The 21,070-nt window shown below is 50.7% G+C and overlaps 1 protein-coding gene across 2 annotated transcripts in view; it reads left to right on the top strand.

The window, feature by feature from the left end:
* Positions 1–13,812: 13,812 nt before the first annotated feature.
* MBNL1 (muscleblind like splicing regulator 1) overlaps positions 13,813–21,070 on the top strand; it is a 101,059-nt gene continuing 93,801 nt past the window's right edge. Inside the window, exon 1 of one of the 2 annotated variants that reach the window (XM_042798811.1) lies at positions 13,813–14,007. The gene's annotated coding sequence lies outside the window, so the exon portion shown is untranslated. The remainder of the gene's footprint in view (positions 14,008–21,070) is intronic. The other variant, XM_042798873.1, reaches the window with a different exon arrangement.

A 21,070-nucleotide genomic window follows, 5' to 3' on the forward strand; every position in this document is an offset into this window, starting at 1 on the left:
ATAAAGATTTGGGGATTGATAAGCCATATATATGGTGAGGACAACATTATACCAGTCATTTGGTTGCGGCTGGCAGAAAAAGATCACTCAAGCAAAATGTTCTTTGATTTAGAGTACTGCCTAAGTAAGATCACTTCTTTCATTTAGAATATTTAAGAGTATCATTCATCTTAACATATTCCCGACAAATATTAATTTTAAAAAAATATTAAATTATTGAATGACTGCAGAAATGTCTGTTTGCAAGAACTCTCCGCATTAAAGTAAGCAGGAACCCGTAAGGGGGGCAGAGCCCGTCTGAAGCCGCACAAGGCGTAGCGCTCCATGGAGAGGGCAGCTGGGCTGCAAAAGCAACGTGTGCCCTATCAGCCGTAGCTTTGGTCTATTTTTCACGAAAACTGCCGCAATGTTGAGTTTGTAGAACCATCTGGAGCCGGGGGGTTTTGAGACCCTGCTATTAGATCTGGTGTTGCCCATGGTCCTTTGCCGGTTGTCCGGCCTGAGGACAAAGCATGGGCACAGCTCAGCAAGGAGGTTCTGCTGCTGGCAGGGCGAGGGATGCTCCCGCGCTGACGGGATGCATCGGCAAGACGGTGTGGGTGGGATCCATCCCACTTCTGGGGAGTGGGGGCGGCACATCCACAGCCCCTCGAAAACACCCCCCGGCCCCTCGGGGTCCCTGGCAGCGAGGATGAGCCTCGGCACAGCTAAAATCCTGATGCGTGGGATCCATGGGGTGGATGGAGTTGGAGGATGATGTGGCTGGCACACCTTGACTCAGATTATTTCCCATTACTGAATACTTCAAAAATTTGAAAATCCCAAGGACTAACGGTGGTGGTGATGAGTACATTTGAGGCCCTTTTTCTCAGTTTTACTACTCCTACGTTAACAAAACTACAGGATTTCCCCCTGATTTTTGTCAGCTCTTTATCTTGGTTGTGTAGGGATGGATGAGTGTGCTATTGCATTTCCTTTAAGTATGCAAAATTATCTTTGGGTCTTCTGGACCGGATAGAGATTTGTCTCATTTATATATAAAACATTTTTTTCTTTTTAAAGTTTTTAAAGTATCCTAATGTCCATGCATTCGGTGAGCCTTTCCGTTCTCCTACTATGACACTGAAAACTGATATTTAAAAAAAACCCAGCCAAGTGGCTAATGACTAAAATAGACAAACCACTGCTAAATAACTGTCACGTAAAGAAACAAAGGAGAGGAACAACGTCTGAAACCATAAAGCTGTCGCCTTCCCTTGGCTATCTGAATAACAGGCGATGTGAAAGGCCCGTGTTGGGTGGAGGTGGCGGGTGGCTGCCCGGGGTCCCGCGGGAGGGGAGCGATGCGGGCGGGACGCGGGATGAGCCGCCGCCTTCCCATTGCTGGGAGACGGTTCCAGCTCCGGCGCGGCAGCGCTCGCCGTCCCGCTGAGGAAAACCAAGGGCCAAGGGCGAGCGGGTGGCCTGGCCACCCTCCCCCCGCTCCGGCTGACCCACCCGGGAGCCCCCCCGGGCACCCCGAGCCCTGTTAGACCAAGAGGGTGCTCCCAGCCCCGTCCAACCTGGCCGTGAACCCTTCCAGGGAGGGGCCAGCCACAGCTGCTCCAGCCACCCGGGGCCAGCGCCTCACCCCCTGCACACGGGAGAATTTCTGCCTTAATATACATGAAGGGCCGTGTGTTGTTCCGGAGCCGGTCTGCTGCTCACAGTGTCAAAGTGAGCCAGCAATATTAATAGGTCTCAGCATTTTAGTGGCAAATCCAGCCACTACCACTCTGGCGAGCTGATGTTAATCAGCTGATGGTGCTGTAATGAATGTCGGGAAAAAAAATGATAGCTGTCCTTTAGATTGTGACCTTCTAAAAACATTTCCATTCCCGAAATCGCTGTATCGTGTGTAAAGGAAGTGTTGCCGTGTACTTCCACTTGTGCAGCCCGACAGTTTTGCAAAAAAATACCTTGAAAATGTGATTGCTTTGGATCACACATATATAAAACCCTCTTGCAAAGCAAAGGAAATACCTTGATAAAATGCCAAAATGCCAGAGCTTTCACACAGACCAGGGTTTACTGCTTCTGTTAGCACAGCAGCATACATACTTTTAGATAAATATTAAAAGCAAATAATAAGTAGTTGGCTACAGTCTTTCCACAAAAAATTTCTTCATTTCTAAATGTCACTGGTAAACTATTTGATGCTTCTACTCAAACTGCAGTTCAAAATGTCATTTCATTGCTGAAGCATGCAACAGCATCTTCCTTGTTTCACGACATAATAATACAGGTTAGTGAACTCATACCCCAGGTGCAATTCCTTATTTGCTCCAGCTGATTGCTATTCTGCTACACTGCATCGTTTGGTGCGGGTATGAAATGCAGAGCAATGCCAGGGGCTCTGCTGTGTGCCCAAACCAGGCAAGAGATGGGGAAAAAAATACTTTTTTTCTCTGAATTTCTGTATTCTTGCCCACTGTGGGTTTTCAGAAGGATTCATGTCCAGGACTTGAATTCCTGCAGAGGTGTCTGCTTAATTCAGTCTCCTTCATTTCCAAGCTGGAGTCATTTAAAGTGCGATACTTCAGACAGGTAAGAAGTTGAAGCTGCTGCGTTGTTATAATATTTTGGCACAAATAGTATTTTTCCCAGGGAAAAAAGGTGAAGGAGCTCTGGCGGGGGGGGGGGGGGAGCAGAAAAGTGCCTGTGCCCAGGCAGAGCAGGAGCGCCTGAGAGCAGGGCGGTCAGTGGGGCAGCCCCCACGTTACCCCGATTTCCCGGGTGCGTGGCCCAGGGCACAGAGAGCCGAACGCGCCGGGGGAGCGAGGCAAAGCTCACCTGCCCTGGCTGCCCCCCAGTTTCCTTGCAGAAGAGATTTATTACTGGTACCCGTTCCCAAATCTTATTTTATTTTATTTTTCACTAAAGTGGCTACAGGACGCTTTCTGCTGTTACAGTAATGCCGTCGTGTGCTCCTGGTATATGAACTGGGCACTTGAGCTCTTTGGAGGGAGGGAAATAAGGTCAAAGGGGAGGTTTCCAGGATAAAATATCAGGTTTTTATCATTAGGTGAAAGGCCACTTGTGCAAATCCTGTGGGCCTTCAGCTGTGAAATAGCATACAAGTCTAATGCTTTGTATTTAGTTAAAAAAGAAAAGAAAGAGTGCTGGGATTTGGCCTGTGAATGCCAATTTAGAATACCGGAGGGATGAGTTCGACACAGAGAAATGACGGTTGGTCATGGGTAAGTAAAGAGATATTTGTGGTATTTGCTGGGCTCTTTCCTTTTTTATTAGACATACAAGAGTTGTTCAGTGGCTGTCAAAAACGTTGTTTATAACTAAGGCTTGGGAAGCTACGTCTTGTCTGGCAATACAGGGTCATAAAATGCGAAAAGTTAGATTAATGGCTCTCTATATTTTAAAAAAAGTCCACAGTTAGTTGTTTTCTTTCTTTTTGAAGATATTTCTTTCTTAGGTGAAGGCATCAGAGTTGCCTCTGCTTCTGGTTGGCTTCTAATACCAACTATTTCCAATTCCAGTAAACATTTAAAACTGATACGGATTTGATATTTGCTTGAAAACAGTGTTATTTATACTGCTCTAATTTACTTTTCGGGGACTGTCATAGACTGTTTTGTTAAGAATTAAAAACTGATGGAATTCAAGTGTTGCCAAGGAGGGTAAATGAAAATGCCCGTGAAGCTCGCCGAAGCCCGTAGCAGGCGGTGGGAGCGCTCTCGCTGAGCTCCGGCGTGACGCTTTGCTGGGGAGGGTGCTCGCTGCCGGCCGGGGGCTCTCGGTGCTGTAGCCACGGGAGTTCAGCGCAGCCTTGGCGAGCCGGGGGTGTGCACCCCCCCCCCCCCCCGGGCTTTGTCACCCCGAGCAGCCGCGCGGCCGGGGAGGCTGCGGTGGTGGCGACCGTGAAGCGAAATGCGGGCGATGCCTCCCGTGGGTCTCGGAGCTGGGCAGCTAAAATTTGAAATAGTAGGTGCGGGGACGGGATGAAGGCGTCTGAGGTTACGCAGGATGGCGGGAGGGGCGGGTCCGGCCGTGCCCCCCTCGCGGGGGATGCTCGCACCCTGTTTTCAGCTGGATGGGGGGTTGGGGGCGAGGTGCCCGCTTGGCCCTCCTTAAGAGGCTGCTCATTAAATAGCTGCATTAGATGGGCTGCGTTGTGGCTTTGCGGTAATTAACTGAATTCTTTGGATGGGCTGCGCCGTGGCTTCATAAAGGCCGGAGGCTGGAGGGGAGGAGGTTGGTAAATTCAGGCCTGGGGGCACCGTGAGTTACTGCCTGCTCCGTGCTGACGTACCACACGTGCATAAATACACCTCTGCGGGATTAGGAGAATAAGAAAACCTCTTCCACATGCAGCACACTAATGACCCTCTGCTTTACTCTTGTCTTTAATTGGAAAACCAGTCTGGCATTGCACGTAACACCTCCCAAAATGAGCTACCAGCACTGAAGAAGCACAAGGGGAGAATCCGTGTGAAACTTCTGGCTGGATGAAGCGCATCTCAATTTGTTAAGGTTTAGTGACTTTTGAAAACCTCAGCAGTGTTTCTGGTCATTTCCAGAAGCCTTACTGCAAGGGGTTGTATATGCCACCTTGGAGGAGAAAAATAATTTCCTTCTGTAGTAAATTCAGTTCTAGTCTCCCTAGTGAAGCAAGGGAAGAAATGAGAGGCGAGGGAGAATGAGCCTCTTGATGGAAGTTATAACCAGTCAGGGTTTATGGTGACGTTATCTTTATAGACTGATAGACCATCTGATAATGTGCCTTATCAAGTGGCATTGAAGAGACAGTTCTGCGTGGATTTATAGAAAGGATGAAGGACTATTAAAGGAGGTCAGTAATAAATATTTCTTCACCGTGGTCTCAAAGGGGTGAGGTTAAGTCAAATTACCTTTGATATCATTAGGGGTGTGGAAGGGAAAGATAATTGCACAACCAGATGACACAGCTCGGCAGGGATCCCACGCACCCAAGGCAAGCTTGTGAGCCGGGGAGGGGAGAGGCGGCGCTGAGAGACGGGGCAGCGAGTGCCGGGCTGCTCTGAAACACCCCGGGGGTGCCCGTGGGCCGCCGGCCCCCGGGGCGAGCGGCGGGGAGCTGAGCCGCAGCGGGCAGACACCGGCGTGTCCAAGGTGGGGATTTCTGGCCACAGACACCTGCAACCCCGGGCAGGGGAAGCCTCCCTCCCCAAAACTGCCACCGGCATCGCCGGCACCGGCAAACTGCAGAACTTGGGGGGGGGGCCTCGCCTGGAAGATAAGTGGGAGAGGGCAGGAAGGTTTCCAGGAGTTAATATTTAATTTGGCCGAGTCGGTACAGGAGGGAATGTGATACTGCTCTGGGAGAACGGGGAGGCTGTGAAAAGCAGGGAAGGAGTCGTGCTGGCTGTCGGCCAGGCAGTGGGGTGATAACACGTAGAATTGAAAAAGAACAGTAAAGCAAGCACTGGGCCTGGAGATCTGCAGAAAAAAAGGTCCGTGGTGGTGGATGGCACCGCGGGAGAATCGCCCGGAGAGAGGAGGGTGACGCCATCAGCCGGGACCTGCCGACGTGAGGCTGCACAAAGCTCCAGGAAACGTGTCAGGAGGCAACAGCACGTGTTTCCCCTTAGCAAATGGAGATAAATTATTTTAATTCCTAAAAATCTATGACTCTGCATTTGTCTCATGTGAGCAAGGGTTAAATCACAGCACTGTCGAGAAGCCTGTCCTTTGGGAGGTCGGCATTGGCAGAATTGTTGCAGTAACAAACCCATATTCCTCGGGAAATAGTAAACACCTGAGTCTGGCGACCCACTTCTTCAAGTCCTTGGGATTTAGGAGAAATGAAATTAGTTGTGAGTCCCAGGGGAAAATGGCAGTTTGAAGGGCTGTAGCATACTCAGACTGAAGATCTTAATTATTCCCATGGCATGGAATGAGTTTTTGAAGGTAATGTCAAACAGCAAAGCTGCTAGGGACAATTAACTGTGTCATGGGTCTTATACCAGTATTTGATACTGAAGAAAAGAAAAGGTATTTTGGTAAACAGAAGGTCAGGGTGGGGGATGAACCGGTAACCTTACCAGTCCAGTGACTTAGCATTAATGGAGCACTGTATATTGCTCCTGCTGTGAAATGAGAATATTTCCAGTTCCAGATTCACAAAGCACGTTAATTAGAAGGTGAAATAAAGATATTCTCCTGTATTAAGAAAGAAATGCATGGGAGCACGGCTGGCTTGCCTGTTTTAAATGCCATGCTTATGCTGGCGTGTGTCCAAGGACCAAAGTAGTCTTGAGTATAAACAGACTGTAAGAATCAGCTGTTTGGAGGATTTGTCAGCCTGCTCTCCAAGGCACTTGCTGGCTCACTTTTTAAAGCTATCTATTATTTTATGCCTGGATACATTTAGTAAAAACAAAAACCTCAAACCAAACATTAAAAAAACTAACCAAACAAAACAACAACAATAACAAAAAAAAAACCCCACCCCCCAAAAAAAATCAGAAGAAAGGCTTTTAATATCTATTAATACTGTTCAGGATTTAATTCCTGAAATGAAAAAAGGGGAAACAGAAGACAAAAAGTATCAGTCATTTTATCTAGTGTACTCCGCTTTTATATACAGCCCATCTTCCATATTCAGGAATTACATGTTTTACTTCCTTGAGGCAACCTCCTCCTCACGGCTGGGCTGGGGGATCTCAGAGGCCTTTTCCAGCCTCAGTGATCTGGCGATTCTCTACCAGAGGGAGCTCAGGGAATTGGAGATGCTGCCGCCCATCGCTGCCGTGCCCACGGCCAGCGCAGCTCTGTGCTCGCATTGCCCAGTGCCTCGGGGAAATAGGGAAGCTGCCGAAACAACACCAGAAGGTGCAAGGAGGTCTTTCACAGCCCCGGTTTATTACTACAAATTACACTGGGTTTAAATATACAAATACTAGGATCTTGCTACTCGTTCCCGTATCAGGGAAGAGACCTCTGTTTCCAGTCTGGATCCGTTCGACGTGATATGCAGCAGGAAGGCAAAGCTGTTATCTCCAAACACTGGGACGAAAACGAGGAGAGAGGACGCTTTATCTCCTAACTAGGGAGAGGAGAGATTGTCCATGTGTTTCCCACATTTCCTCCCATGCAGACAACCCTTCACAGTTTAATCAAAGCGTTCTCATTCTTTTCAAACAAAACAAAATGCTCCTGCCCTTAAAAACTTTTAAAATCATTATTTTTCTGAACAAAGATCTGACCGAAATTTAGAAAAATAATGAAAAGAACAGTGTCAGGTGTCTGGCCAGACAAACATCAGCTTTAATAAGAAAGTATTACAGTTACTGATCTATTTGGAACAGAAACCCCTTCAACACAGAAAACAGCACCACAGAATCTGTTCTGTTCTGATGGAAATGACCTGGATTTTTCCTTTTTCACTGGGAAAAAAAAAAAAGTAGAATGCAGGAAGTTCCAAATGTTTGGGTTTTTTTGTTTTTTTTTTAAAAAAACTCCTTTTTATATTCTACTAGATCAACATTTGAACATGTAGATTCAGCTTAATATATTATCTTCTTTTTTTTTTTCTTCCCCCCCACTGTCATTCATCACGATTCTTATCCCACAGATGAAAAAAACAAATTTAACTGCATGGATTTTGTACACACTGTAGTGTCAGGGATCCTCTCCTTCCCTGGCTATCGTGTGCCGCCTGTGCGCCTGCTTTCCAGACGGCTGCAGTTGCTCCTTTGCTGAGCAGATAAAGCGTGGTTGAGTCTATTTAGTCCTTAATGGGGGCTAGCAGTTTTTTCCCCCCGTTTAAAGCCAGCCTTTTCTCCCACCTGCCCACGGCATGGGCAGGCTGGGGCATCCGCTGACCCTCGGGATGAGCCCCCCCGTTGCCTGTGCCGCTGCCCTGCCCCGCGGTTGCTTGCCCACCCCGCCGCGGCTTTCTGCGCTTTGGGAAGGGCTCCCAGCTCGGTGAAGAATTCCAGAGCAGGAACTGGACCCTCCGCTCCCCAAAGGGGGCTGGATTTAAAGACTGCCAGGTGGGGATGAGCAGCCTCGACTCCTGGCACCGCTGGCATTTGGAGAAAACACGCACACAGGTTATCGCCCGTGTTTCCAGCAACACCCAGGTCTGCCCCGTGTCTTTTGGAAGTGAAACATTTAACTGTCTCCTTAATTTTTAGTGATTGCTGTATGAAAATCATTTTACAAATCTCATTTTTGCAGTACAGAGGATTTTAATCATGAGCCGATTTTCTTTTTTCCAGAAATAGACTGACTGGGGCATTTTGCAGCTCCCAGGCGTACTCCAAAGTTTGTTCCCTCTAGCAAAAAGCTTATTAAGGCTTTACCACCCCATCAAAGGCACAGACATGAGCATCAGAAAATGCAAGTGGTCTCCAGAGCAATGGAAATGTTAATTTTAAAAAGGTTCTGGCGTGTCATAGCCCTTCTCTGCGAACGTGAAATGAGAGAGGAAGAAATGCAAACTAGTCTGCTGCAGTTAACACACAGTAACGTGAACAAAACTGGAATGAAGCTTCTTTTCAGAGGACGTCAGCACAGATACAGCTCGTATCGTGGGGTTGGGATCAGCGCGCACAACCATTGTTGTGCTGTGCAATCCTGATATTTTTAACTATGGGTGATACCAGGGATGGAAATGCCACTTGGCGAGACGCACGCTGGTGGGGCTGTCTATCAGAATATCAGTGTGAGAGAGAACCTTGTGTATTTTGTCTCTGCTCAGCCCCACGTAGCCACCACTGAGGCAGAAGTCCAGCGGATGCCCAGCTTGTTTAGCAAAGAGCAAACCAGCTCGGGGAGGTGTTGGCCAGTTTTCTAAATTCCCTCGTGATATTTTTAGGGGGTTATATATAGCACAAAGGTCTGCGTGCCTTCCTGGCTCCTTTTAGTCAAGAAATCTGCAGAGCTTTCACTGAAGCTGGGAGGTTTATAAATGAGGTTTGTGACAGCAGTGGCTGGTGCGACTTTGTGAGAGCCCAGGACCAAAGTGGCTCCGGGGAGCTGGCGGGCTGTAGCGTGCCTGCGTGGGTTTGCTGCGCAAGGGTGGCTCTTCCCTGCCAGCATCCCTAAGGTTTTTTCCATGGGGTTTACAAATGGCTTTTTAGGGTTTTTGTTTGGGTTTGGGTTGTTTGGTTTTTGCTGGTTTTGGTTTTTGTTGTGTTTTGGTTTGTTTTTTTTTTTCCTCCTATGTCAGTGAGGCTTCTGTGCTGAGCTACCTGGGACTCGGACTGGCTGATTTTAGCACACAGTTTCCCTGGAGAGTTATTTCATTTTGGCTCTTGTTACTTCTTGGCTACGCTGTTCTCTTTCAGGTCCTGTTCTGTTGAATATTGGATGTCCTAATCGGGAAATACCACACTATGTGAGTGATGTGCAAGCGTATGTGCTGGTTACATCCTTCATAACCTACGAATACTATGAACTACATAGATGGTATTTCTTACATTTCTGCTTCTTGTTCAAATGTTTTGGTTTGGTTTGTTTGTTTGTTTGTTTGTTTGTTTAATATTGGGAGTTTTAACATTAGTGGCAGTTATTTCTACCAAAAAAGCAAAAATTCTCTGTAAAAAAAAAAAAAGTACTGGTTTTAAACTTGGAGCCTTTCAGGATTATGGGGAGCACATTTGGGTTTGGAAGTGCAGTTTGCTTTATGAATTTATCATCTATTCTGCAGCCAGTATACTTTGCATAACTATGAAATTGTAGTATTGACTCAAAGAGAAGCAACATAGAGCTGTGTACAAGCCCCAAGCGACCGCAGGGGCTGGCTCTGCCAGCGGCTCCCCCGCAGCTGCTGGGGGCCGCTGGGCTGAGCCCGTGCCTCGGCAGGCACGCCGGGGGCTGGAGCGCAGCCCCGCGGCTCTCCCAGCTGCTCGGTAGTCAAAAACCTTCAGGTCATGTTTTGCCCACCTTTCCAACGCCCAGGTTCTCTTTGTGAAGCAACATTCCCAATAAAATAATTAAAAATACAGTAATGGTCTGTAACCACAAACAATACCAGAAACACACACACACACCCCCAAAACCGTAGCACGTGTTCAGCCCCGTAACGGCGGTGTGGGTTTATGGCTCTCCACGCCCCTCGGGGGTCCCCCCCTGTGCCCCCAGATTGCTGCGGGAGGGAAGGGGCTGAGGCGGGCAGGGGGAGCATCACCCCCCGTCCCGGCCCTGGTCCTGCAGCACCGCGCGCTCCCCTCCTCCCGAGCCTCCCCAGCGGCTGCCGGGCTGTGCGAGGGGCCCTTCCCAGCTCGCTCGCCTGACTTACCCGCGGAACCCCTCGGAAGGTCCCCGCTGCCGAACGGAAAGCCGCGGGCGCGTGGCATCGGCTCTCGGGACGGCCCCGGGAGCAGCCACGGCCCCTCTGAGGATCCTTCCCCCGCAGGGCTAGCGATGGCTGATGACGTTCCCGGAGAGAAAGGAAGAATTTCGCCCGGCTCGTCTGCGATACCGGCACCTCCACGGCCGCGGCTGCAGCCGGGGAACGCGGCGAAAGCGGCGGGGAGCCCTCGGGCAGCAGGGAGGTCGCTCCGGCGCGGGTGCAAGGGGCAGAGGCAACCCTGTGCTCGGCCTCTGGCCGTCCTCCTCCCGCTGGAGGTAACTCAGGCTCCAGAGAGAAGAAAGCCCTTCGGAAGGAAATTGTTATTTTAACATCTGCGGAATAAGGCCTGAGAAATACCTCAGCCTTTGGACAACTCTTTCCCTTATTTTATTATTATTACTCCTAAATAACTAGACAGAAAGCGTTGTCATCTGACCTACCACCACAAATCTCCCGAAGCTGTCTGGTGCTGTTGGCACTTCAGCTCGATGCAAAACGCAACAAAGCGAACGACAGTCTGAGCAAAAATGTGCCAGCGAGTTTGTCTTTAATTAGTAATTAATGAAGAGTTTTGCTCGCTCATCAGAGCGTGAAGACTTCCCCAGCTGCATGTCTGACATCGCAGGGAGAAAACGTACTGGCCCTGCTCTAAACATTTTATAAACCCACGTATTAATATCACATTAAAGTGAATTGCCTGAAGAGCCAAGATGGGGGGATGTTTGCTAACGTGCTGGGCCCAGCAGTGCAAGAACTGGATGCCGAAGGAGAAAATCTCTTTGTCGTTTTAGCTGTGGCTTTTCAGAGCAGAGCAAGACTCCTCTCCAGGGATGTCTCCGTGCAGACGGAGACCTCGGGGGCGCGTTGGGCTCCTGCACAGGCAGCTGACGCCCATCGACAATTTTCTGTTGTATCTCTGGCTGAAATTTCTGGGTACCTTTCACCCTCGTTGAAGGTTTTACTCTGACCAGGCTGCTGAACCTCTGAAGAGCCCAGAGGTGACCAGCGTGCCTGTGCTTTGCCTGGAAAAGGGCTGCTGGGTGGGAGAGGTGGAGCTCCCTCATGCGTGTTTTATCCACGTCCTTGCAAAAATGTGCCAAATTCTACACTAGGAATAGGTATTTCTTAGAAGACGGTTCCAAAATCTTAGTAAAATCAAATCAGCTTTTTGTTTACATTCTGCGACTTGTGTATTTTGTTATTTATTAGCAATTGAAATCGAGACTCAAGATTTGGGTCTCTGCAATGTCCCGGGTCTGGCTTTATGGTTGAACTTTCCACTTGGGAAAGATTGCTGGTTACCAAAAGGCGAGAAGTACTTTTTCTTGGAGAAGGTAACTCCATTTTTCCTGCTCTGTTTACTACATTAATTACATCAGTTGATTAAGCTAATGATACAGACCCCAGAAGGGAAAGATTTTACTCATGGAACTGACGAAAATAAAATTCACCCTGTACCTCCCAGGACAGGCAGTAACACTGAATATGCTCTCATGCTACGTGGTCCTGGTAGATTTGGGGTAACTGTGCCACTTCTGAAGAGAGAAGAAAACCAAGAGGCACGCAGGGGATCAAATCTAGAAGCTGTTCAGCTCCCCGGGGCTGCCATGTGCGGAGCAGACGGCGTTTCTCCTCCCGCCAGCCCTGCTCCTGCACTCGTGTTCAGCAGCTTGTGTAGTTTACAGCAGTAATTTTTTGGAAATAAAATATAACCTATGCAGTGTAAGTTTCCTTAATCTTCTTCATTGTAAAACCTAGGAACACAATGTGAAGTTCGTGGGCTTTCCGCCAAACAAGCAGTAGCTGTGTAAATACATCACTTAAAAATTCACTGCTTAGTGGACATCTGTAGTATGAATTCCCTTAAATAGTTCGTGCAGTTTAATGTACTATATATTAAACGGCAATTAATGCTTAAAAATTAAATGTGTTGCCCACTGCAGCTGCTGTGGATTAGGGATTTGCTCGGGGACAGTCCGGGTAGCAGTAGCTGATCTCATTCAATCCTGTGCCCTAACCCAATTTAACAGCATCCGTACAAGGGGGTTTGCCAACCTAGATAAATCACTTTCTAACAGCACGAGAGCCTGCCTTTAGGGCTGGGAGAAGAGCCTGGCAGTGGCACGGGAGAACATCGCTCCCGAGACACACCACGGCACCCCGGCCACCCACAAAACACCTCCCTGCGAGTCGTTAAAAAGGATTCCAGGCTTGCCCACGTGAAGATGTATCTTGTTAGGAGTTGCTGGTTAGGCTTTTAACGTGGAAAGAACCTGGTTGGTAAATCCTCTCCTAATTTCCAGGTACAAATGTGGAACATGGTGTTACATAAGGTGCTAAGTATCAAACTTGGAGCATCCTGCTCCCTAAAAACCAGCTTTTGGGGCTTCATCCTGTAGGAATTAGGAGCTAACTAACCGCCGGTGCGGCAGGGCTGGCCGGGGCTGTGCCGGCACCCCGGCTCTGGGTTAGCTGGTGGGCGCCGCGGGATGGCTGGGTGCCGCCTCTGAAGCCGTCCTGCCAACCCGTCCTGCGGGATGAGGCGGTGAACCTGCGTGACACGGGCTTGGCACCAGAGCGGGAGGCGCTGGCAAGAAATCCTGTCCGTAACTCCTGCGAGTGTTGGCTTTGCCGTGTGTCTCCCGGCTGCTTTGACCTGGAGGCTGCGCCCCGCGGGCAGCGGAGGGACGCGGCGACCGAGGAACAGGCCGCTCCGCACGCTCGGCCCTGCGCGCCGTGCCCGCCACGCGGGCAGCCCTCCCGCACCGCCTGCCGAGAGCGGCCGGAGCGAGCGGGGAGCGTTCCCTCCCCCCCGGCTCCTGCCACGGCCGGCCGGCTCCCGCCGAGCCGCTCTGCGGTTTGCCAAAGGCTGGCCGTGGCCGGCGAAGCTGCTGGGGAGCCTTTCCCTCCCTGGGTGGAGCAAAGGACGTTTCTAGCAAAGCTGCGGCGCGCAGTGAGCTCTTGCCCTGGCAGGGCTTGGGGCGGAAGGGCTGTTGCTCATGCAGGAAGCCCGGAGATGGCGGCGGCTGCAGCAGAGATAACAAAAATGCGTCTAAACGTCGCTGGTCGGTGAGGCCGGGCGCTGCCGGCCGCGCAGCCGTTATCTGCAGCTCGCAGCAGGAAGGGAGCCCTGGGGCCACCACCCCAACCATCGCCCCCCTTTCCAGGGACTGCGGGCGACGGCCGGAGCCCGTCCCCCCCCCGCCACACGCCGGTGGGCAGATGAGCGGGTCGCAGCGGAGACGTCTCCAGCCGGGGCGTTTCAAAACGCACGTTTGTGCCCGAGAACACGAGCTTCCCCATCGGCGAGCCGCGCTGCAACCCGAGATGTGGCTGCAATGCAAAAGCACTTCCCCTTGCGTCTCTTTTTTTATTAGCTGAAAGTAATTTTTGCTTCTTTAAGAAAATATATATGCAAACCACAGCCCGTTGCCATGGCTACTGCTGTATGCTACTGCAAATAGCTTAATTTCACATCCTGAGACCTACAGGGTTTGGGAAGCATAATTCTTCTGGCCTTTCACCGCTTCCCCCCCTTGCTAGGCCACCATCCCGCTGTTGCAAAAAAAAGCATGTTGTAATTACCCCGCGCGCTGCCGGAGGAGGCGGTGGCTGCGCTGCCCGGGCGCTGCAGCACGCTCCGACGCACCCGCGCAGGAGGCCCCCAGGTAAGAATTACGCTTTTTACCCCACTTTGTGGCCCTTGCCAGCCGTGCAAATTCGCAGCAGAAAGGCATACAGTTGTTGAGTGGGTTATGATAAGTCGCTTGGACAGCTAAATTGTTTTACGTCTGCGTTTCGGCGTGCCCGTTTGGGCACACAGGGCTTGCCATCTTCAGATAAGTTAGGGAAGGTTTAAATAATACGTTAAAGAAACGAGCACTACATGTGAGATTTTGTTTGCAAAGTTTAAGTAACAAAACCTGGCAGTTCCGAAGAGTATTTAAAAGTAGTGCTCAGACTTTAAAGCAGAGCCTCCGTGGTGTGTTGGTGGTGTGGAGCTGCTCCGGGACCCTGAGCGAGCCCCGACCCCCCAGGAACACGCGGGCCAAACCCGGCGCGGGAGCCGGCCACCGCAGCACCGCCGGCTGCTTCTTTCTCTTTTCTTCTGTTTTTTCCCATCGTTTTGTCAGTTAATCTCAGCGGCGCTTACCCTGCTGGAAAAGTTGGGAGTAAGATTTTGCACGTGCTTCCAAGAGCCCCGCGGGCTGGTTTAACGGTCTGCGCTGCCGCCGCGCCATAGCTGTGCTGCACCCGGGGTGCGTTTCCCAACGGGGCCGAGCGCGGGGGTCCCCTCCAGCCCCGGGCGAGGCGGGTGGGGGTCTCTCCCCAGAGCATCGCTCCCCAGCCCCGCTCCGGCTCCCTGGGAGTCGTTGGTGAAGCCCACGAGAAATTAAAATGACATTAATGCCCCGAGAGCGAGCCCTCGGCTTCCTGCTGTGGAATAGGTTGCTGCCGGCGAACGTCCCGCCAGTTTTCCGCGGTTCAATACGATGCTGGATGGCAGGCAGGGTCCGCCTGTCCCCACTGCTCCCCGCAGAGCCTGGAGTGGCCCCTGGCACTGCCCGCTGGGCGCCAGCCCAAACTGAAGAGCAATAAAGATCAAATCTTTACAGATCAATACAGTGAAAGCAAACCTTTACAGAAAGTGCAAAAGACGTAGCATATATATAATAATTATTTGCTGTGAAATAAGCAGTGCGGATTTTGCTTGCAGTCTAGTAAAGATTTTAAGTATTTTATTACTTGTAACAAAAATATTATCACTTAATAATTTCAGGAGGGTTTAAAGGGGAATGCATTGGAAGGGCCAATTCTGAAATTTGTGCATTCTCTTTACTGAAATCCCTGTGCAGATAATATCATTAAAACAGGAAAAAAAAAAAAAAAAAAAGTATCTTTCAGCACCGCAGTGCAAAAGCGACGGCCTCCATGTTGCTGAAGCAGAAGCGGAAGTTCGTTACCGCAGAAGTTGCACTGTGCTGGAGATGTACCGCTCGCTCTCTGCATCGCCAAGGCTGAAATTTAATGTCAGAGCCTTCTGGGGAACTTGAGTTTCGTGGGCGCTGAGCAAATAAGAGCCTAAGGAGGCAAACAGCTTCTCCAGGATCGTAATTGTCCTTCGTCTGTGTTCGAAGTGACTTGTGCATCCGCCTTTAACAAAGGCCAGGGAGGGACAAGGGAGAATTGGAGTAGAAGGTTTCTTTGGTGGCTGTTGCATTGCAGCTGTTTGGCGCGGTGAAGTGCCCCGCAGGGCGTAGCTCGAGCTCGAGGGAGGGGGTGGCGTGGCGGTGTCTCCCTGCGGCTCGCCGGGGGGGGGTCCGGCAGCCCCCGGCCCCGCGTCACATCAGGGCGGGCCGCCGAGCGCTGCTGGGCTTGTCCTTTACGCACTGTGCTACTACGGGGAGAAGCTTTGCTTTCGGGCGCGGAGCCGAGCAAAGCTTTCTGCACCCCTTCCTGCGCGGGGGTGCTGCGGGCACCGGGCTTCACCCGGCTGCTCTCGCCCAGCGCCGGCTACGCGGCTGCCCGCCGTCCGGGGACGTTTGCACCTCACGCTGCAACGAAATCAGGTTCTTAACTGGCTTCTTTTTCTGTTCGGCATCTTTAGCAAAAGATTCCTGTTTGACTTACAGTCCTGCTGGAGCAGGAGTTGGGGCTTGGCGCGAGCGGAGCTGGGGGTTTGGTCCTCGCGGATCAGCTTCCGCACCTCTGCCCATAGGCACCAGGCCGCTGTGGGGGCCCTGGGGGGCAGCAGGCACCCGGCGTGGCTGCTTTTAGGGAGTAACGGCTGCAAGAGGGTTGCTGAGTTGGTGGTTGAAGTAGCCATGGCTCGTGCATCACAGGTTACCTCCTCCTGCCCATACTGAGTATCTTCAGACGCCCATCCCTGAGGGAGGGCTAGAAATGATTGATAAGGCATCCGTAATACAAGCTTCTTAGTTCTGCAGACTTCAGTCATCTGCCAGAGTATTCATCACATCTGCCATGACAAAGAGAAAATTGAAATATGTTTTCCCCTATGCCCCTAATGCCACGCCCGTTGCAGCATGACTTTATCGCTCAGTTTTCCTTTTGATCTTTTCCCTTCAGATCATTCTGAAGCAGGAACTGAGGAGGGATGTGCTTTCATTCCGTTTGAGGCGTAGTTGTGAGGTGTGCCACGGCGGTGGGCGCAGGGCTCCGCTGGCCCTGCAGCCCTCCTGGCCGGGTTTCGCAGGGAAGGGCAGGCAACCATTGCACAATTTTTGGAGGTCAGGCTCGTTGCTTCACTTGCACCAGGGCTGCATTAGCTCAGCCAAGAGAGTTCCTCTTTTTTGCCCCAGTTGTAATAACACATAGTGACTCTCAAACATAAGATGTCTCTCAAAATACTTTCTCTGTACACAACCTGTTTCTCTTTTCCCTCACCTCCTCAATTATATCTTTTTGTTTGAATGACATACAAAGCTAAGTGTGCAATGACGCATTTCTTTATCTTTCTCTGCTGGAAGATAATTAGTCCGTGGTCTTGTCTGGTATATCCCAGATGGTAATTATCATCATTATCGGATGATAATCTGGGAGACCCCTGGATCTGAGCTTTCCTTATGGTTCCCTCTTTACCATGCCCTGCCTGGTCATCGTGTTACTGCAGAGCTTGTGCTTGGCATCCCTGCTCTAGGGTTTAATCCCCTGTAACCTATATAATCCTATGTGAAACAGAATACATCCCCTTTGTAGGACACAGTGAGAAACGACGTCCCGGACGAACAGGGCGCAAACTGGAGCTGTACCTTGGCAAAGAAGGGAAGGGCTGGAGCGGGGCTCCCAGCGGGAGCTGGCAACAGGAGAATCGCCTGGCAGGGGAGGAAGGGGAGGCAGGGGAGGAAGGCAAGGCTGGCCGGGGAGAAAGGGGAGGGAGAGAGGAAGGGAAGACCAGCAGGGGAGGAAAGGGTTGAAGAGGAGGAAGGGGAGGCTGGCAGAGGAGGAAGGAAGGGGGAGGCTGACAGCGCAGGCAGCAAGTACCAGGCCCAGCAGGCAGGTCGCTGTGTGCTGTCCCGTGAAAATGGCCTTGACGGGGAAAATGAAACTAAATAAAGCTAATTACAGATGCAGGCAACTAACGGTGCGGAGCTCGGCCCGTTAACCGGGGCGGAGGGGCCGGGAGGGAGCTCGGCCGTGCAGCTGCGAGCGTCTCGGCGCCCACCCACCCGCTCTGCTGCCGCGGCACGGGCACGACGGGGACGCCCGGTTCAGGCACCGGGTATTTTTCAGAGCTAGCTCTGCCTATAGAGAAGGTCGTCTGCGCAGACACCGGCTTACCGGAGTTATTTAAGAGAAATCTGGGCAGTGAGGAGTTGATACAGAAAACTTGGTGACCGGACCAACTGCCTTGAAAATGCCCAGCGTACTGATGTAAGCGTACAGAGAGGAAACTGCCTCACGTATTTCTTTGTGATAGAACAGAAACAGGAAGAGCAACAAACGATCCATTACAATGTTCCTTCCCAGAGACTATCTAGGCGTGTGCAACCAATGCTGAAGTTATCTGAGCAGTGCATCTGTACTGCTGCTGCTTTGTATAACGACAGGCAAAGCCATGTAAGTCAGGCAAATATAAAAATACGGTGGGATACCAATCATTATGATTTTTTTACTGATCTGGATTAAACTTCTTTGAAACACGAGTGTAAATTCATGGCATATTTTCCTGAAAGGAAAAAGAATGTTTCTTTATGTCCTTTCAGTCTCCGGTTTCTATTAAAAAAGCCCCAAAATACAAGCAGAAGATACCACAGAGCTCTCGCAGGCGGTGCTGTGCCTTCGCTTCCTCGGGCACTCGGCGCTCGGCCGCTGCCCGGGGCAGCTCCCGAGGGGGGCTCCAGGCACCCCCTTTCCTGCGGGGTCAGGAGTGCTGCCAGTCTGCTGCAGGGTGCGATTAGAGCACACAAAAAGAAAAGTTAATTATATTCATGCCAGGCTGTATAATAGAACAAGAAGCCTTAGGAAGGAAACAGCTGGAGCGCAGATCTCTCGAGCAGGTATCATTATTCGTCTCCCAAAGTAAAGTGAGGAATTATCCATTAAAGCTGAAAAGCACGTTATCACCTCATTTCACATAAACATAACTCTGTGCTTAGTTCAGCTCTGAGTACAGACTGGGGAAAAAGGCTAAATTTAAAGTCAAATTTCTTTTAGGCTCCAAGTCTAACAAATTTCAAAGCAAACAGCAAAGCGGCTTGGCTTATTCTGTTACGGATTGAAGGATGTGGCGGATGTAAGTCTGAGCGATCATTTGAAATTTCAGAAGTCAACAGAAGCTCAGTATCTATAAATGAATAAAGGTAGCATTCAACTGCAGTGGAGATGCCACTTTAGTACTGATATTTTTAATTTGTAAGGTAGAAATAAATGTATTCTGGAACAACTGGGTATGGTTAACAAGTGATGCTCAGAATTATAAACACAATGACAAGATTTGGTGGGGGAAGGCAAGCACGAGAGGGAGAAGGTGGAAAGGCAAAGTTCTAGCAGATCTACAACCCCCCGGTGTGTTTGGCAGAAAAAAAATGAAGTTGGAACAAGGTGTCTGTGCTGATAGAGATGTTTAACACAAGCGAGTTACGCCCCTGATACTGGAGATAAACCCTTCGCCTTTTTCCTTGTCTTCTCTGCTGCCGATGCGCCTCGCCGTTCCCTTGCAGTCTGCTGTTCACCTTGGCTGGGGATGAACACCAGCCTCGCAGCCTACAACGGCGCGTGGCATGGGAGTCCAAATCCGCCAAGCAGAGAGAGGCTGAAATTAAACCATGTCTGATAATGGGAGTGTGCTGGGGGGAGGAGGCGTGCGCTTGTTTTCCAGGAGCAGGGCACCACTGCACGACCGCTGCTTGTCACAGCATCCAGCCCCGAGGGGGGCTGTGGCCACCCCCAGCTCCCAGCTCGGACAGCGGGGGGTTAGGAGGGTCTGAAATTCAGAGGGAAAGCGCCAAGGAGCGTGAGGTGCAGAGGAGAGAGGCGTTGGGAGTGTCGGGTGTTTCACACAAAAGGAGGCGAGCAGGAGGAGAGGTGTGGGGCACGGGACACCCCGAGCAGCCCTTCGGTGGAGTGCCCGTGCTGGCCTGGGGCACTGCCCTGAGCTGTCTGGGAGCTACAAGGGAGATCTGACCAAATTTGAAAACTTAACCACAGAAAAGCCTTCTATAGTTTTTTGTGGTTTCATTTCTGAGGTGCGTGGTACCCAGCTCCTCGCAGCGGCCCCTGAAGCCCTTCTCCTGCCATGCGTGCCCCCGCGCTGTCGTCCCTGCCGGTGAAGGACCGATGCGTATCAACTGCGGGACTTCAGAGTTGCCTCCTTAGAGACATTACAATGTCTTTTTGGCGCGGTGTAGATTATGCTGGCAGCAGAACTCGTTCATAGGATTCGCACGCTTTCTCTCCGTGAACACTCATTTATTCGATGGCTCTTAATTTTCACAGCCAAAGCGAGGGGAAAGCTCTACGGAGGTGGAGCTGCGAGCGTTTGACGTGTCTATTTGATAGTGCTTTCCGAAGCTAAGGGCGGTTAAAGCCTCCGTGGAAGCTCCCCGTGGTGACGGTTGTCGCTGCGGAGAGGCAGGAGCGCAGTGCTGGCAGCCGTGGCTAGCTGTGCCGCTCATCTGGCAACCTGGGCCCGGGGATTGGCACCCATGGGAGCTGCCGGGGCAGAGCCTGTGCCCGGGGCAGAAGGGATTCCCTTGTCCCCAGTAATTGGCCCGCCGTTACACTTGGCAGCAGGGACAGGCAGGAACAGAAACTGGTGGAGCCCGCGGCATAAGGCAGCAGTTCTCTGAATCGTTCCCTACGGAAGAAAACAGAAACTGAAATTAAAAGTTTGAGGAAAAAGAATAATTGAGGGGGTTTTTGACAATGTGCGCGTATATGCGTTGAAGTATGCTCAGCCTTATCAATAAACAGTAGCTTCGTGAGACGTAATACTTGGAAAAGAACACTAAGCAAAATGTCTCCTGGAATCAGTGCAAATATTTGTAGGGTTTGGGTGTGAGTTTGGCTAAGACACGACTGATGCCTTGATATCAAAAGACAAAGTCAGAGAATCCTGCCACTGATTTTAGTAAAATGGTAAAATACTGAGAACTGAAAAACATAGTTTTCAAAGGCAGAGGACTCTTTTATGGAAAAAAAAAAAAAAATTAACAATGTAAGAGGTATACTGTGAGCCTCAGGGATGGAACAGACTGCACACTATAAAAGAGAAGTATAGATCAAATAGAGTAAACCTCAGCAGGGTCAGAGGAAGAAAGAGCTGGAAGAGGGACCACAAAAGGTCACTTAATCCGTTCCCTTGCCCCAGGCAGGATGGATGTACCTAAATCACTCCTCCAGACGAGTATCTAACCTTGATTTAGTACCCTTGTCAGTCCTTTTTCTTCCTCTAAGTCCAGCCTGAATGTCTCTCCCCGCCGTTTAAGCCCATCTTCTTGTCCTCACCACCATAAATACAGAGACAAGATTGCTCCCTGCTCTTTACAGTGTCCTTAAATCTTGGAAGATCATCGCTGTGCTTCCTCCAGTCCTGGCGTTGACTTGGATTTTCCAGTTCTTTCCACCGTTTTGCCCCCACCACCGTCCCCGGCGCTCCGGTCCCGCTCCCCGCGTGCCGGCGGGGTGACACGGGTGGGACGGGACCCCGCGTGTCCCCCCGCACCCCCCGCCTGCCTCTCTGCTGCACGTCCTTCTCTTTTCCTGTCC

Source organism: Tyto alba, unplaced genomic scaffold (genome assembly GCF_018691265.1).
Source record: "Tyto alba isolate M040663 unplaced genomic scaffold, T.alba_DEE_v4.0 Super-Scaffold_10, whole genome shotgun sequence".
NCBI classification, from domain to species: Eukaryota; Metazoa; Chordata; class Aves; order Strigiformes; family Tytonidae; genus Tyto; species Tyto alba.